The sequence below is a fragment of the Oncorhynchus nerka genome, linkage group LG16 (genome assembly GCF_034236695.1).
Source record: "Oncorhynchus nerka isolate Pitt River linkage group LG16, Oner_Uvic_2.0, whole genome shotgun sequence".
NCBI classification, from domain to species: Eukaryota; Metazoa; Chordata; class Actinopteri; order Salmoniformes; family Salmonidae; genus Oncorhynchus; species Oncorhynchus nerka.
Window position 1 is genome coordinate 42,172,441 of NC_088411.1, and position 11,693 is coordinate 42,184,133.

General features: G+C 52.6%; 1 long non-coding RNA gene across 1 annotated transcript; it reads left to right on the top strand.

Annotated features, from left to right (window-relative positions):
• The first annotated feature begins 2,775 nt into the window (after nucleotides 1-2,775).
• Nucleotides 2,776-11,378, top strand: LOC135561172 (uncharacterized). The gene is made up of 2 exons (XR_010459270.1): nucleotides 2,776-2,973; nucleotides 11,165-11,378. It is a non-coding gene; the product is annotated as an uncharacterized LOC135561172 (long non-coding RNA).
• The last annotated feature ends 315 nt before the right edge of the window (nucleotides 11,379-11,693 follow it).

An 11,693-nucleotide genomic window follows, 5' to 3' on the forward strand; every position in this document is an offset into this window, starting at 1 on the left:
CACTAATGGTCACATACCCCACACACATTCAGGAGACAGCCGAAGTAAATATCTCACCCACTCTGTCCCCAGCGCAAGTACAGGAAGTAAAGACCTTGATCCAGAAAAACAGAGATGTGTTTTCAGAGGTACCTGGCCGAACTGAGGTTACGGCTCATGATATCGTTTCCCTGCCAGGGAGAAAAGTGAGTATGAGGCCATATCAGGTACCCGAGGCTCGACGGGCCACGATTAGAGCAGAGACTGAGAAAATGTTGACAGCTGGAGTGGTCGAAGAGTCACATAGTGAGTGGTCTAGCCCAATTGTGATGGTCTCCAAGCCCGATGGGTCTTTGCGGTTCTGTAACGACTTTCGGAAGGTAAATGAAATCTCGAAGTTTGATGCCTACCCCATGCCCCGAGTAGATGAACTACTGGAGAAAATCGGTCATGCTCGGTACATTACGACCCTTGATCTGACAAAAGGGTACTGGCAAATTCCTCTGACCCCCAGGGCCAAAGAAAAGACAGCCTTTGCAACACCTGACGGTTTGTTTCAATACACCGTCATGCCATTCGGCTTACACGGGGCCCCAGCCACCTTTCAACGGCTCATGGACAAAGTCCTAAAACCGCACAAAGCATACGCCGCAGCTTATTTAGATGACGTGGGGATCTACAGCCCAGATTGGGAATCCCACTTACCCCGGGTACAGGCAGTGTTAGACGCCCTTAGAAAGGCAGGGCTCACGGCAAACCCTGCCAAGTGTTATGTGGGGTTAGAGGAAACAGAGTATCTGGGATACACTGTGGGAAGAGGGTTAACCTGTTGCTTCTACCCGGGACGCTTGCGTCCCAACTAGAGCTCTGGAAATGCAAATGCGCTACGCTAAATGCTAATAGTATTAGTTAAAACTCAAAAGTTCATTAAAATACACATGCAGGGTATCGAATTAAAGCTACACTCGTTGTGAATCCATGCAACAAGTCAGATTTTTAAAATGCAACAAGTCAGATTTTTTAAAATTTTCGGCGAAAGCATGAGAAGCTATTATCTGATAGCATGCAACACCCCAAAAGACCCACAGGGGACGTAAACAAAATAATTAGCATTTCGGCGTTACACAAACCGCACAATAAAATAGAAAACATTCATTACCTTTCACCATCTTCTTTGTTGGCACTCCTAGATGTCCCATAAACACTATTTGGGTCTTTATTTCGATTAAATCGGTCCATATAAAGCCTAGATATCGTTATATGTAGACTGTGTGATAAACGAAAAAAACATCGTTTCAAAACGTAACGTCATTTTTTAAAATTCAAAAAGTCGACGATAAACTTTCACAAAACACTTCGAAATACGTTTGTAATGCAACTTTAGGTATTAGTAAACGTTAATAAGCGATAAAATTCATCAGGAGGCGATGTAAAGATTATTAGCTGTCCGTCTGGAAAAATGTCCGGCTAGAAACTCAACGAAAATATCCAGTCCTAGACCGGATTAGATACGGTGTCCTGTATGTGTTTGACCAAGAAAAAAAACTCAAAGGGAAATGACAAGACTCTAGACACCCTGTGGAAGCTGTAGGTACTGCAACCTCAGTCAATTAATTGTGGTTCACGTTTATCAATGGGTTCAAGTAGCGCATGGATATATTTTCCCCATTTTCAGTGATCAGTTTTTCCTGTGCTTTTCGATGTAAATGCCGTTCTGGTAAAGCCACAGCAGTGATTTAACCAGTTTTTTAAACGTCTGAGTGTTTTCTATCCACACAGACTAAGCAAATGCATATACTATATTCCTGGCATGAGTAGCAGGGCGCTGAAATGTTGCGCGATTTTTAACAGAATGTTCAAAAAAGTAGAGGGTCGACTGAAGAGGTTAATCAAACCCCAACATAAGAAGGTGAAGGCAATTAGAGAATGGCCGAAACCAGTAAATAAGAAGCAGGTTCGAGCCTTCCTAGGGCTGACCGGTTACTACCGGAAGTTCATCCCAAGTTATGCCACAGTGGCCGCCCCACTTACCGACATGACTAGAGCCAGAGGGCCAAACATGGTCAAATGGGATGAAAGGGCCACCAAAGCATTTAGGACATTACAGGAGGCTCTCTGCTGTAATCCAGTGCTGGTGGTACCAGACTTTGAGAAAGAGTTTGTGGTTCAGACGGATGCCTCAGAGGTCGGCTTGGGAGCAGTGCTATCCCAAGAGGTAGAAGGGGTGGAACACCCCATCCTGTTTTTAAGCAGGAAGCTGGAACCACAGGAAACCAACTACTCAGTTGTTGAGAAAGAGGCGCTGGCAGTAAAGTGGGCTCTAGAAAGCCTGAAGTACTACCTGCTGGGGCGTCACTTCACCCTCATCAGTGACCATGCCCCACTCACCTGGATGCATAGGGCTAAAGAGAAGAACGCTCGGGTGATGCGGTGGTTTTTGAGTCTCCAACCGTTTCATTTTGACTTGAAACACAGAGCAGGGAAGGAAATGGGAAACGCGGATGGGTTATCCCGCATGCATGCATATTTTGCTGCGGTAGCCCGACCTAGGGGGTCGGATCTAGGGGGAGAGATATGTGGCAAAGAAGGGGGTCGAGTGATAAGTGGCAGATATGTGAGAGCAGAACTAATAAACGGGCTCTGCCCGATCACTAAAATGGCCACCCCTGTCAGAACTACAGATCATAAAATGGCCGACAGCCAAAACTACAAGTCCCAGAAGCAAGGGGAACCCTCAGAAGGTGGAGCCAACCCACAGATAAAGGGTCAAGAAAAACCAGGAAGAGGAGAGAGAGTGCTGGAAGGAGCTATGAACAATAGAGAAAGAGACTATAGAGATTGGCTGGATTTACCGTGTATGAGCTGGATTGTTTTGGACTTACCTGTTGGCGTTTGGACCTGGACCTACCGAGAACCCGATTCGTGTACCGAACCCTGCTATCCTTGACCTCGCCTACGGCCTGGGTGGACCAGGACGGAGAAACAAACGAACAGGTACTGTCCTGTTCGAAAGAACTCTCATTCTTGGGTGATTTGGTGACAGTTTACCACTTAGTTTGTGACAAACGCTCCTAACCTTGAAGAGGTTTGCCACAATATACTTTAGTACAGTCAGGAAAGTGAAAAGGTGTTATTGTTATTCTATAATGAAATACTTATTTATGTGAAAAATCTATCAAACGTCAAAGAAAAGAGTGAATCATTTACGTAACGCTCCCTGTTGTTAGTGTTTTTGAGGTCAGTGTGTTACGAGTGACAATGTTATGCTTTCTGAGTGAGAATTGGTGCCAGTGTTATGGTCAAACAAGCTTATTTTGAGACATGTATGAAGTGTTTTGGTGGTTTGAGGGAGTTTTAGAGGTGAGATGAACTGTTTGGCCCTCAGATGCGTGTTGGTCATGCAGACAGTGTGAAGAGCTTTGAAAAAGTGGCTTCAGTATTTATTGACCGATCGATGCTTGTTAGCAATTGAAAAAAACTGTAAGACATTAGCGGTTGAGAGCAGTTAAGAGTTTTAGGCCAGTAACCGAAAGGTTGCTGGTTCGAATCCCTGAGCCGAATAGGTGAAACATCTGTTGACGTGCCCTTGAGGAATGCACTTAACCCTAATTGCTCCTGTAAGTCACTCTGGATAAGAGCATCTGCTTAATGACAAAAAAAAAATCATCAATAAATGAAATACAAATCTAGGTTGTGCTTTAAATTTCTAGAAAAGGAACAAGTAAGAAATCATTTTTGACTTCTTAAACCACAAACCAAACCCTAGTCTGCTTGGTCTGCCAGAAGTCTTGCGATGTTGCACCTCTGGGTTAAGAACCTCTGTGCCTTCACCTATGAGTTCAAAGGTCAAATTAAAGCCCAGACTGTGAGATGAGGGAAAGCTCCTGTTTGTCAAGAAGATTTTACGGTTTGACCAATTTCACTTCAGATTCCGACCTTCTTCCACTTTTCTCCAAACGTCAAATTTCAAAGTTCCTCCAAACGTAACATTTTGAGGTGTTTTGGACAGCTTGAGTATCTCCTGCTGCACCCTGGGCTGTCTCGCGGCTGGTTAAGTTTACACATGGTTAAGGTCTAACCTTCTACAATAAAACAATAGCCCAGGGCTTTCCTCCCTTCTACAGTAAAACAATAGCCCATGGCTTTCCTCCCTTCTACAGTAAAACAATAGCACAGGGCTTTCCTCCCTTCTACAGTAAAACAATAGAACAGGGCTTTCCTCCCTTCTACAGTAAAACAATAGAACATGGCTTTCCTCCCTTCTACAGTAAAACAATAGCCCAGGGCTTTCCTCCCTTCTACAGTAAAACAATAGCCCAGGGCTTTCCTCCCTTCTACAGTAAAACAATAGCACAGGGCTTTCCTCCCTTCTACAGTAAAACAATAGCCCAGGGCTTTCCTCCCTTCTACAGTAAAACAATAGCACAGGGCTTTCCTCCCTTCTACAGTAAAACAATAGCATGGGACTTTCCTCCCTTATACAGTAAAACAATAGAACAGGACTTTCCTCCCTTCTACAGTAAAACAATAGCACAGGGCTTTCCTCCCTTCTACAGTAAAACAATAGCACAGGGCTTTCCTCCCTTTTACAGTAAAACAATAGCACAGGGCTTTCCTCCCTTTTACAGTAAAACAATAGCACAGGGCTGTCCTCCCTTCTACAGTAAAATAATAGCACAGGGCTGTCCTCCCTTCTACAGTAAAACAATAGAACAGGGCTGTCCTCCCTTCTACAGTAAAATAATAGCACAGGGCTTTCCTCCCTTCTACAGTAAAACAATAGCCCAGGGCTTTCCTTCCTCCACTCCCTCATCCAAACCTAAAACTACATTATAGAGAGGTGCTTATCAATGGCACTTTGGGAGTGATGATAATGATGAACTTGTCCAAGGCTTTCCTCTACACGTGTCTCCTGTATCCCTACCTGCCTCACATTTGGATGATGGAGGTGTGGTTATTGTACTTATTGCTTCCACTTTGGGAGTGATAAACGGAATAAACAACAGCTGTAGAAACCCATCTCACAGCACTAATATTATCATGCTCCTCAGGTGCATGGAGACAGGCAATATCATTACCCACTGTACGGTGAAGGAAATCTTTCAGGAGAGTTTCAGGAGAGTGAGAGGGAGGGAAGGAAGGAAGTGGAGGGGAGCATGAGGGGAGGGAGGAAGACAGCGAGGCAGGGAAGGAGAGAGAGAGGGAGAGAGAGAGCAGAGGGGAGGAAAGAAGGGAGTGGGTGGATGACAGGAGTGTGGGGGAAAGAGAGAGGGGGAGAGGGAGGGAGCGAGTAGATGACAGGAGTGTGGGAGAAAGAGAGGGGGGAGAGGGAGGGAGGAGAGATGACAGGAGTGTGGATGACAGGAGTGTGGGGGAAAGAGAGAGGGGGAGGGAGGGAGCGGGATGACAGGAGTGTGGGGGAAAGAGAGAGGGGGAGGGAGTAGATGACAGGAGTGTGGGGGAAAGAGAGAGGGGGGGGGAGGGAGGTAGATGACTGGAGTGTGGGGAAAGAGAGAGGGGAGAGGGAGGGAGCGAGTAGATGACTGACAGGAGTGTGGGGGAAAGAGAGAGGGGGAGGGAGGAGTGGATGACAGGTGTGTGGGGGAAAGAGAGGGGGAGGGAGGGAGCGAGTGGATGACTGGAGTGTGGGGGGAGGGAAGTAGATGACTGGAGTGTGGGGGAAAGAGAGAGGGGAGAGGGAGGGTAGTGGATGACAGGAGTGTGGGGGAAAGTGGATGACAGGAGTGTGGGGGAAAGAGAGAGGGGGGAGGGAGGGAGCGAGTGGATGACTGGAGTGTGGGGGGAGGGAGGAGGGGATGACTGGAGTGTGGGGGAAAGAGAGAGGGGGGAGGGAGGGAGGAGTAGATGACTGGAGTGTGGAGTGTGGGGGAAAGAGAGAGGGGGAGAGGGAGGGGGAGTGGATGGAGTGTAGGAAAGAGAGAGGGGAGAGGGAGGGAGAGTGGATGACTGGAGTGTGGGGAAAGAGAGAGGGGGGGGAGGGGGAGTAGATGACAGGAGTGTGGGGGAAAGAGAGAGGGGGAGGGAGGGATGACAGGAGTGTGGATGGGTGGGGGAAAGAGAGAGGGGGAGGGAGGGAGCGAGTGGATGACTGGAGTGTGGGGGAAAGAGAGAGGGGGGACTGGGATGACTGGAGTGTGGGGAAAGAGAGGGAGGAGGGAGGGAGAGATGACTGGAGTGTAGGGAAAGAGAGAGGGGGAGGGAGTAGGGGTGGATGACTGGAGTGTAGGGAAAGAGAGAGGGGGAGGGAGGAGATGACAGAGTGGGGGAAAGAGAGAGGGGGGAGGGAGGGAGCGAGTGGATGACTGGAGTGTAGGGAAAGAGAGAGGGGGGGAGTAGATGACTGGAGTGTGGGGGAAAGAGAGAGGAGGGAGGGAGTAGATGACAGGAGTGTGGGGGAAAGAGAGAGGGGGAGGGAGTAGATGACTGGAGTGTGGGGGGAGGGGGGAGGGAGTAGATGACTGGAGTGTGGGGGAAAGAGAGAGGGGGGAGGGGAGTGGATGACTGGAGTGTGGGGGGAGAAGAGATGACTGGAGTGTGGGGGGAGGGAGTAGATGACTGGAGTGTAGGGAAAGAGAGAGGGGGAGGGAGTGGATGAGAGAGGGGGAGGGAGGGAGCGAGTGGATGACTGTGGAAGGGAGAGATGACAGGAGAAAGAGAGGACAGGAGTGTGGGGGGAGGGAGGGAGCGAGTGGATGACTGGAGTGTAGGGAAAGAGAGAGGGGGGGAGGGGATGATGACTGGAGTGTAGGGAAAGAGAGAGGGGGAGGGGAAAGAGGGGGGGAGGGAGTAGATGACAGGAGTGTGGGGGAAAGAGAGAGGGGGAGGGAGGGAGCGAGTGGATAACTGGAGTGTAGGGGGGAGGGGGAGGGGGATGACTGGAGTGTGGGGAAAGAGAGAGGGGGAGGGAGTAGATGACTGGAGTGTGGGGGAAAGAGAGAGGGGGAGGGAGGGAGAGGTGCGAGAGGGGGGAGGGAGGGAGCGAGTGGATGACAGGAGTGTGGGGGAAAGAGAGAGAGGGAGGGAGGAGGATGACTGGAGTGTGCGAGTAGATGACAGGAGTGTGGGGGAAAGAGAGAGGGGGGAGGGAGGGAGCGAGTGGATGACTGGAGTGTGGGGGAAAGAGAGAGGGGGAGGGAGGGAGCGAGTGGATGACTGGAGTGTGGGGGAAAGAGAGGGGGGAGGGAGCGAGTGGATGACTGGAGTGTGGGGGAAAGAGAGAGGGAGGGAGGGAGGGAGGGAGGATGACTGGAGTGTAGGGAAAGAGAGAGGGGGAGGGAGTAGATGACAGGATGACTGGAGTGTGGGGGAGGGGGAGGGAGTAGATGACAGGAGTGTGGGGGAAAGCGAGAGGGGGAGGGAGGGAGCGAGTAGATGACAGGAGTGTGGGGGGAGAGGGGGAGGGAGGGAGCGAGTAGATGACTGGAGTGTGGGGGAAAGAGAGGGGGGGAGGGAGGGAGCGAGTGGATGACAGGAGTGTAGGGAAAGAGAGAGGGGGGAGGGAGGGAGCGAGTGGATGACTGGAGTGTGGGGGAAAGAGAGAGGGGGAGGGAGGGAGCGAGTAGATGACAGGAGTGTGGGGAAAGAGAGAGGGGGAGGGAGGGAGCGAGTGGATGACTGGAGTGTGGGGGAAAGAGAGAGGGGGGAGGGAGGGAGCGAGTGGATGAGATGACTGGAGTGTGTGGGGGGAAAGAGAGAGGGAAGGGAGGGAGTAGATGACTGGAGTGTAGGGAAAGAGGAGGGGGAGGGAGTAGATGACAGGAGTGGGGAAAGAGAGAGGGGGAAAGATGACAGGAGTGTGGGGGAAAGAGAGGAGGGAGGGAGGGCGAGTGGATGACTGGAGGTAGGGAAAGAGAGGGGGGAGGGAGTAGATGACAGAGTGTGGGGGAAAGAGAGAGGGGGAGGGAGGGAGCGAGTAGATGACTGGATGAGGGGGAGTGTGGAGTGTGGGGAAAGAGAGAGGGGGAGGGAGAGATGACAGGAGTGTGGGGGAGAGAGGGGAGGGAGGGAGCGAGTGGATAACTGGAGTGTAGGGAAAGAGGAGGGGGGAGGGGTAGATGACTGGAGTGTGGGGAAAGAGAGAGGGGGAGGGAGTAGATGACTGGAGTGTGGGGAAAGAGAGAGAGGGGGAAAGATGACAGGAGAGGGGGGAGGGGGAGGAGTAGATGACTGGAGTGTAGGGAAAGAGAGAGGGGGAGGGAGTAGATGAGTGTGGGGGAAAGAGAGAGGGGGGAGGGAGGGAGGAGTGGATGACTGGGGTAGGGAAAGAGAGAGGGGGAGGGAGTAGATGACAGGAGTGTGGGGGAAAGAGAGAGGGGGAGGGAGGGGAGTAGATGACTGGAGTGTAGGGAAAGAGAGAGGGGGAGGGAGTAGTGACTGGAGTGTGGGGAAAGAGAGAGGGGGAGGGAGTAGATGACAGGAGTGTGGGGGAAAGAGAGAGGGGGAGGGAGGGAGCGAGTGGATAACTGGAGTGTAGGGAAAGAGAGAGGGGGAGGGAGTAGATGACTGGAGTGTGGGGAAAGAGAGAGGGGGAGGGGAATGACTGGAGTGTGGGGAAAGAGAGAGGGGGAGGGAGTAGTAGATGACGAGTGGATGGAGTGTAGGGAAAGAGAGAGGGGAGAGGGAGGGGGAGTGGAACTGGAGTGTGGGGGAAAGAGAGAGGGGGGGGGAGGGAGGAGTAGATGACAGGAGTGTGGGGGAAAGAGAGAGGGGGAGGGAGGGAGCGAGTGGATGACTGGAAGAGAGAGGGGGGGGAGGGAGGGGGAGTAGATGACTGGAGTGTGGATGACTGGAGTGTGGGGGAAAAGAGAGGGAGGGAGGGAGGGAGTAGATGACTGGAGTGTAGGGAAGAGAGAGGGGGAGGGATAGATGACTGGAGTGTGGGGAAAGAGAGAGGGGGAGGGAGTAGATGACTGGAGTGTGGGGAAAGAGAGAGGGGGAGGGAGTAGATGACAGGAGTGTGGGGAAAGAGAGAGGGGGGGGAGGGAGGGAGAGATGACAGGAGTGTGGGGGAAAGAGAGAGGGGGAGGGAGGAGCGAGTAGATGACTGGAGTGTGGGGGAAAGAGAGAGGGGAGAGGGAGGGAAGTGGATGACAGGAGTGTAGGGAAAGAGAGAGGGGGGAGGGAGGGAGCGAGTGGATGACTGGAGTGTGGGGGAAAGAGAGAGAGGGGGAGGGAAGCGAGAGATGACAGGAGTGTGGGGGGGAGGGGGAGGGAGGGAGCGAGTAGATGACTGGAGTGTAGGGAAAGAGAGAGGGGGAGGGAGAGATGACTGGAGTGTGGGGAAAGAGAGAGGGGGAGGGAGTAGATGACAGGAGTGTGGGGGAAAGAGAGAGGGGGAGGGAGGGAGCGAGTGGATGACTGGAGTGTGGGGAAAGAGAGAGGGAGGGAGGGAGGGAGGGAGTAGATGACTGGAGTGTAGGGAAAGAGAGAGGGGGAGGGAGTAGATGAGAGGAGGTGGGGAAAGAGAGAGGGGGAGGGAGTAGATGACAGGAGTGTGGGGGGAAAGAGGAGGGAGGGGGAGGGAGCGAGTGGATGACTGGAGTGTGGATGACAGGAGTGTGGGGGAAAGAGAGAGGGGGGAGGGAGGGAGCGAGTAGATGACTGGAGTGTAGGGAAAGAGAGAGGGGGGAGGGAGTAGATGACTGGAGTGTGGGGAAAGAGAGAGGGGGGAGGGAGTAGATGACAGGAGTGTGGGGGAAAGAGAGAGGGGGAGGGAGGGAGGATGATAACTGGAGTGTAGGGAAAGAGAGAGGGGGAGGGAGTAGATGACTGGAGTGTGGGGAAAGAGAGAGGGGGAGGGAGGATGACTGGAGTGTGGGGAAAGAGAGAGGGGGGAGGAGTAGATGACAGGGAGTGTGGGGGGGAAAGCGAGAGGGGGGGAGGGAGGGAGCGAGTAGATGACTGGAGTGTAGGGAAAGAGAGAGGGGGAGGGAGGATGACAGGAGTGTGGGGGAAAGAGAGAGGGGGAGGGAGGGAGCGATGATAACTGGAGTGTAGGGGAGAGAGGGGGAAGAGATGACAGGAGTGTGGGGGAAAGAGAGAGGGGGAGGGAGGGAGCGAGTGGATGACTGGAGTGTGGGGGAAAGAGAGAGGGGAGAGGGAGGGACTGACAGGAGTGGGGAGGGAGGGAGAGAGTGGATGACAGGAGTGTGGGGGAAAGAGAGAGGGGGAGGGAGGGAGCGAGTGGATGACTGGAGTGTGGGGGGAGAGGGGGAGAGGGAGGGGGAGTGGATGACTGAAGTGTGGGGGAAAGAGAGAGGGAGGGAGTAGATGACTGGAGTGTGGGGTAAAGAGATAGGGGAGAGGGAGGGAGCGAGTGGATGACTGGAGTGTGGGGGAAAGAGTGAGGGGGAGAGGGAGGGAGCGAGTGGATGACTGGAGTGTGGGGGAAAGAGAGAGGGGGAGGGAGGAGCGAGTGGATGACTGGAGTGTGGGGGAAAGAGAGAGGGGGAGAGGGAGGAGCGAGTGGATGACTGGAGGTGGGGGAAAGAGAGAGGGGGAGAGGGAGGGAGCGAGTGGAAAACAGTGTAGGGGAAAGAGAGATGGGGAGAGGGAACGTTAAGGGAGGGAGGGAAAGAATGTTTGGATATGATGGGAGGCATTATAGAGGGAACAAGACATTCTCCATGATGGGAGGCAGAGTAGAAGGAACAAGACATTCTCCATGATGGGGGGCAGAGTAGAGGGAACAAAACACTATCCGCGTGAGAGTCAGATGAAGATGAAGGCCTGACACTCTGTTTCTGTCTAGGAGTTGGGGAGGAGTCGAAAGAGAGAGAGAGTGAGACAGGGAGTCATACAGGGAGAGAGAGAGAGAGAGAGAGAAATACAGAGAGTCATACAGAGAGAGAGAGAGACATACAGAGAGAGAGAGAGTGTCACATCTGCTCCTGCACCGCCCTCTACTGCTCATCCTGTGTCTCCTTGACCTGCAACCACTCCCCAAATACCATCTCCCTCTCCCTCTCCCTCTGTGTGTGATTGTGTGAGCAGAGACAACCTGTTCCAAAATCAAGACCTTTACAAATACTCTGTCCTGCCACACTGCCAGATTGTAATCTCTGCTCAGTCAGTCTACGTTTCTAGCCGGTTGTTACTATTCAGATCCTGTTATCCTGTCGTGCCTGTTTTCCCTTGTCTGACGCTGTTTTCCTCTCCGCTACAGTTCTGCCCGCTCTGACTCTGGTCCCGGTCTCCAGTTCTACGTCTCGTCATCCTGCTACTCTGTCCTGGATTCCCCTCCTGACCTGCCTACCCTGTCCCAACCCCTCGCGCTCCAGCCTCAGCCTCCGCACCTGGTTTCCAGTAACCCGCCCAAGCTTCCCTTGACCTGCACTCCATCTCCCCCTTCTGTTTCAATAAATACCTGAGTTACTTCATCCCAGTCTCCTCGTCTGAGTCTGCTCTTGGGTTCCCCTGTTCCACTCCCCTTAACAGACAGAGAGAGAGAGAGAGATTGTGAAGGAGATCATGAGGGAGCAAGAGAGAGAGACACACACACTAGCTATCTGTACACCCCATCTGCCCTTCATCTCCAGTCCTCCATGGTCCCTTAGCCGCCAGAGATGGTGACTGGTTGCTCCTGGCTACTGGGCTCAGAGATGAGATGAGAGCGGAGGGGTGTGTGTGTGTGTGTTTTGTATTTGTGTGGAAGGTTGTGTGGCAAGGGAGCTAGAGACAGGGAGCCGCAGAAA